The sequence below is a fragment of the Porites lutea genome, chromosome 3 (assembly GCF_958299795.1).
Source record: "Porites lutea chromosome 3, jaPorLute2.1, whole genome shotgun sequence".
Classification (NCBI taxonomy): domain Eukaryota; kingdom Metazoa; phylum Cnidaria; class Anthozoa; order Scleractinia; family Poritidae; genus Porites; species Porites lutea.
The window spans coordinates 35,952,634-35,958,336 of NC_133203.1; the positions used below are offsets into that span (position 1 = coordinate 35,952,634).

Genomic DNA, 5,703 nt, shown 5'->3' on the forward strand with positions numbered 1-5,703 from the left:
TTGCTATAGAGGTAAATCCGTTTTTTCGTCCAGTGTTTGTTGATTTGTTAGTTTGTTTCGTTTGGTGGGGAACGGGTTGGACTAATTAACTTCCCAACGCGCTAAAATGTAGGCACGAATGAAGAATGTAATCTTACAGCCTCGACGTGGCCTTGCTCGTTGCATGTTAAGCTCAATTTACTTGCAATTCGTTAGAAATGATCAGAACAACAAAACAAATATAAACAATACAGTTTGTATAGCAAGTCAAAAGAATGTCTACCGCCTATATCCACCTAATTCAACATCAGTTAACAAAGAAGTCAATGATGACTTCGGTGGGAACTGTAACGGAGACAGTGTTAGTGAGGAAAAAGGACAAGGTTCTGTCGTCACTATACCGGATAGGTATAAAAAGGGAGTATCCTGCCTAGTATAAATGGCGGCTACACGGAGCTGGAACAAGTCGCTTTCAGACATATCGAACATCGTGCTGGAGCGGTTGGCCGAGAGAGTTTGGTACACTAAATCCCAATCCTCACTCTGAATATTTACCTCGCCTCTTCTCTTATTTTTCGCTACGTTTCCAACACCTGTTACATCCATATATACATAATCTTTACTTAAACACGATAATTTTCAAAGCTATAAAAGCTTGTGGGGTCGTGTGTTTAAGAATTAAACTAACCTAATCTACATCAAAACATATATACAAATTATTATAATAATCATAATAATAATAATAATATTTAATACTTATATTGCGCTTTTTCTATAAAAATACTCAAAAGCGACACAGGGACACAGTAAATAGTTAGCTCAGGGTCTGAGGTTGACGATGAGACCAACCAAGACGGCAAGTCTCCTATGAAAATTCTCACCGCTGGGGATATTCTGGGCCTTTTTGAGGAATGCTTTCAAAAATTCGGGTACATGTACATTATAGGCGATCAAAGGACTGCAATGGTTCGCAATTTTTCCGTGGAGGGTTCATACGTGGAAATAAGTTTGTTTTCAATCCAGAAGCTAATTCCTTGTTGTTTCGTGAATTCTTGCCTTGACTAAAACAACATCAGTTTATGATGCGTCGGAAATTAAGGAAATCAAATAATTCACTTCTAGACATATTAAATTCTGCAAGCAGAATACTGCAATGCTGATCGTACTACGTGAAAATGCACTCTGCAAGACATCAATACGACACCGAAAGAACTAAAAACAGAGCGGGATTGTAGCCATAGACAGCTGTTTCGCCCTTTTTGGGGCTCGTCAGTATGGAGTAACAACCAGAGAAAGTTCTTATGAAAAATATCGGCACACTCTGATTAAAGCCCTGACCTAGAACACCCACCACCCACAGAACAACGCCATACCACGTGTCTTCTGGGGGACAAGAGTCCAAGTGTCAAGTTGGTGTCTCGCAGAGAAAATAAAGGATTGGCCAAAACCAACCTCTAAAATATGAACAGAACCATGCAAGAATGTTTATTACCGAAAATAGTTTCGATCAACAACAACAATAATCTTTATTTTCATTACTATAACAAAGTATTACAGTATTGCAAAAGATACTTGAATTTAATTATTGATTCCTTTTTAAATATTTAAAATAACTTTAAATATAATAATCATTGCTTATTTTTAACCATCAGTAGGATTAATTATTCCGATCATTTGCTGATAAGACTGAGTGTCAAATCAGCCATTGCAAAGCTATCTTTTGAGAAGCCCATTACTTTACCAAAAGAACAATAACCAACCAAAAAACATATTACATGGTCTGGGATAGTGACTTGGATACTCTGATAGTAGGTTTGTCAAGAGTTCATGAAGAGGTTTGAGTTAGTTAATGAATGTATGGATCAGTTTAGGTTTCTGGGAAACTGCCCACCTACCCCTCCCCTAAGCCAAAATTGATACTTTATTCTCGCTTTGGGCAAAATGATGGCTTAGGGGAGGGGTAGGTTAGCAGTTTCCCAGAAACCGAAATTGCCAATGTTTGATGAAATAAAGAATTTACCTTCTATTCTTTCCTTTTTACGCGATAGATGTGTCACCCACAGGGACCCTAGACTGTGAAATAAGTGCACAGAAATGCCAACCGCCTTTTCAGACGATAACAGTAACGCCCAAAGACTATAAAGTGACTTTGAACTGCTCGATTAAGAATGGGGGAAAAGTGCAAGACATGACCTGGCAGGACCTTGAAAAACACCTCAATGCCAGTGACGCTGGTCTGTTCGTACAAAAAATCGATTCAAAGAATAGAAGTCAGCCACGTGAATGTTTTTCTATAAAATACGCCAGTGAGTATGTTCTTTTTTTGCCCTGTCTGTATCAAATTGATGGGGAGAAAAATATCATAAAGCGCCCACCAGTTTTTTGGGTTTTTAAATGGATTATAACGAATCCTATGAATGCCTCGTAACGGGTTTAGGCAAATTCAAGCTCAGCGGAGGCAATTTTTACGGTTGGAGTGATCGTAAAAACGGTTGAAGTTATAGCCAGCTGAATCACCTCACTTGAACATGGTTCACCGCGAAACTCTAGTTACTCATGCCATGCTGGAGGGTAAGAAAAGCAAAGGGACATGACAAACAACAAACAAAGGAATCATTTCAAACGATGTTAGCTTTTTTGTTTGGCTTCACTCAGTGCGCAGGGCCTCGCTCTCCAGCATGGCAGGTTTGTGCTACAAAAATGACTTACTGCAAAGGGCCTAATTAAAATGAACAAGGCATGGAGTAAAACATGGTTGGTTGGAAGGTGTCGGTAAGAGGGATGACTGTAGGTATCTTAAAAATCGTGAGCTAAGCAATGACGACAACGACGACGACGACGTCGACGAGGGCAGTGAAAATGTCGCTAAAAAAATAAATTTGCCTCATTTCAAATGTCATCGCGTCTATTTGTAGCCTCCCACGCAGGCCTTTTTAGGGGAGCTCGTGGGGAGGGATGAAAAACGAACTCCCCTAAAAACGCCTGCGTGTGAGGCTAGTCTATTTGGAGCTGCTTAATTTGTCAAATGTAGACGATTTCTCTTGGAGTTGAATTCTTAAGGACTTTAATCAGGTTCAGAAATAAAAAGGCGAATTCGTCGTCGTATGTTCACTTTCTCTATAAAACGTCGCATTATTAGGAGGTTTCACTTCATAGTCGTGCAGTCAACGTCAAAGAAATGTACTAAGAAGCTTGATGCACGTGAAGCAACTGTTGTTTTCATGTTAAAACCAATTGTTTTTTGACGTTGTCGTCGTGGTGGTTAAGATTTTCACATTTCAGATTTTGATTTTTTTGATTTTTTTTTTTTTTTTTGCACTAATTCAAGAGGTTGCTATAAAAATTACAAGTATATTACAAAAACAAGAAGAAGAAAACCAGCAAATTACATAAATCCTGATCAAAGGTGAAATGTGCGCAGTCGTGTTGGTCCTAAGCTCCCTACAAAGTTTAAATGACTGAGTGCATGACTTACGAGCTTTGAAATTAAGACGAAGAATTTCTTCTCAGTTCCAGTTAAGAGAGTATCTAAGACAAGTTCTCCCGTTGACTACTATCCTGACACGAGAGAAATGGAACTGAAGTGTACCTTCAAGGGATGGCCTCGTCCTCGTGTAGTTTGGTACAATCCAGATAACAAACAAATCATCAACGGATCTGAAGGTTTTTACATCTCAGAGCAGCTGGTTGGAAAGGATACCTTAACTTCCCTTCTCCGTAATGCTGATATCCAAGAAAAACACGAAGGGGCTGCTTATAAATGCACTGGAATGAACAACATTACCGGCTGGTCTAGTAAAAAATCAGGGTATATTGACCTGAATTATCGCTGTGAGTCATTTAATTTCTTATTTCTAATACTACACACGGATGCGCAAAACTACCTCCTTTGAAGCAGGTTCATAAAAAAACATAATACCATGTTTCCCCTGTAAGCAATGGAAAGTATCCCATTTAGACTAAGAGAGACAGCTCATTGTCTCTTGATTTAGACGGAATTAAATATTGGGTGTTTCATATTTCAAATAACAGATTAACTTATTCCTAACTGAATTTCAAAAAAATGTAACTGGCAATTTCGTGCCACCTTCCTCTTCCATTCAGACTAAATGGACGCTGGAATTTTTATTTGTTTTCCCCTCGGGTCACAAGGGATAATAGCCTGCGTGGCAGGCGCAAAAAGGGGAGGGAGAGGGGGAGGGAGAAAAGCACGAATGAGGGGAAAGGGAAGGGAGCGCCTGCTATAAGAGCCGGTGTTTTTGTTATCCGCCCACCATTTTCTCGACTAATCCGATAATGTCACTGTCAATACGTGACCAATCACAAGTACGGGGCTTCTCAGCATGGTCGGAACTTAATTACTTTGTTCACCCGGAAATCGTCAAGTTGAGACGCTTTTTTTCAAGTGATATCATAATCGAGCGAAATGAAACATTTTTACTGTTCTTGCTCCCGCAGCAAACACGACAAACATAGACCACGAGCAGTCTCTCATTTTTTTCACTTCTCGCAGTCTACGACAAACAATGATCAGTTTCGTGTGAATACACAAGACCTTTTCTCTTACAACCTCATCAAGCACCGTGTTGGTCACTGAAGAACAGAACACTGGCCAGCCTGAGACGCGAATAATGAAAGTAAAGGAGAAGTATAAACAACGGATAGTTTTTACCAAAGCTTCAGCTCTCTCTTTGCAAACCATTTAAAACTCCATTCAAGACGGCATATGTTTTTGCAGAAAAGGAGGTCTTTTGAATATCGGCATTGCAAATTTATGGCAAGAATCGCAATCGCTTTGAATCGCTGCTCAGTGTATGGACAAATCCAGTATACAAAGCCTCCTGAGCATCTCCGCCTGCTAAACAAGCTGTACAGTTGGTTTTAGTTTTGGTTTCAACGTGGCGTTGCTACATGATTGGAATAATTTTGATCTTACAGAGCTTCTGCCAGTAGAACACATTTTCTTGATGCCTTCGTCATGTTTGGCTCTCATACTAAGGAACGGACCATTAGAAAACTTATGAGGGGGGGGGGGGGGGGGGGCGGGCGAAGTACAAAAAAGATATTCGCGCAAGGCAAAATTAAATGAAAAAAAATTCATGCACGCCATATAACCCTAAAAAATATTCATGCTACGGTCTAAAAAAAATTCATACAAGGAACTTGATAACGAAAAAAAATTCCTGCGGCTCAAAAATTCCCCTCCCCCCCCCCTAAATTTTTCTAATGGTCCGTCCCTAATACACGCCAGGATACACGCCAATAAGTTACTCATTACGGCTCAGCCAATCAGGAATTCGCGGACGCCAGCGTCCGCAGAAATGAATAAAAGAGGGTTCTTATAGCAGGCGTCCCTTCCCCTCTCTCCCCTACACCCTTCCCTTTTTCACTATCCCCTACCCCTTTCGACGCCTGCTACGCAGGCTAAAGGGATAAATAAATAAGTAAATAAATAAATAATGATTTAGTGGCACTAGCTCATCCACAAAGTGGTTCTTTGTCTACCATTCTGGCTCAAATTTACCTTGCGCAGCTGGCGGGATTAACGTGGGAGTGATGTGTTGTTTTGGTGGCAATGGCGGAATAAGGGTGAGAACCAACAAAACTCAACCTGGCCGGCCACATCTGATGTTGCCTGAAGAATCAAGCACAGGACAGTCATTAATGAGAGGGGAGTGTTCTCACCTGAACTTCAGTAGAACCTCTATATAACGAAGTCCTCGG

General features: G+C 40.4%; 1 long non-coding RNA gene across 1 annotated transcript; it reads left to right on the top strand.

Annotated features, from left to right (window-relative positions):
* Positions 1-2,031: 2,031 nt before the first annotated feature.
* Positions 2,032-4,819, top strand: LOC140929675 (uncharacterized). Its single transcript, XR_012164769.1, has 3 exons — positions 2,032-2,285; positions 3,490-3,810; positions 4,438-4,819. It is a non-coding gene; the product is annotated as an uncharacterized lncRNA (long non-coding RNA).
* Positions 4,820-5,703: the final 884 nt, after the last annotated feature.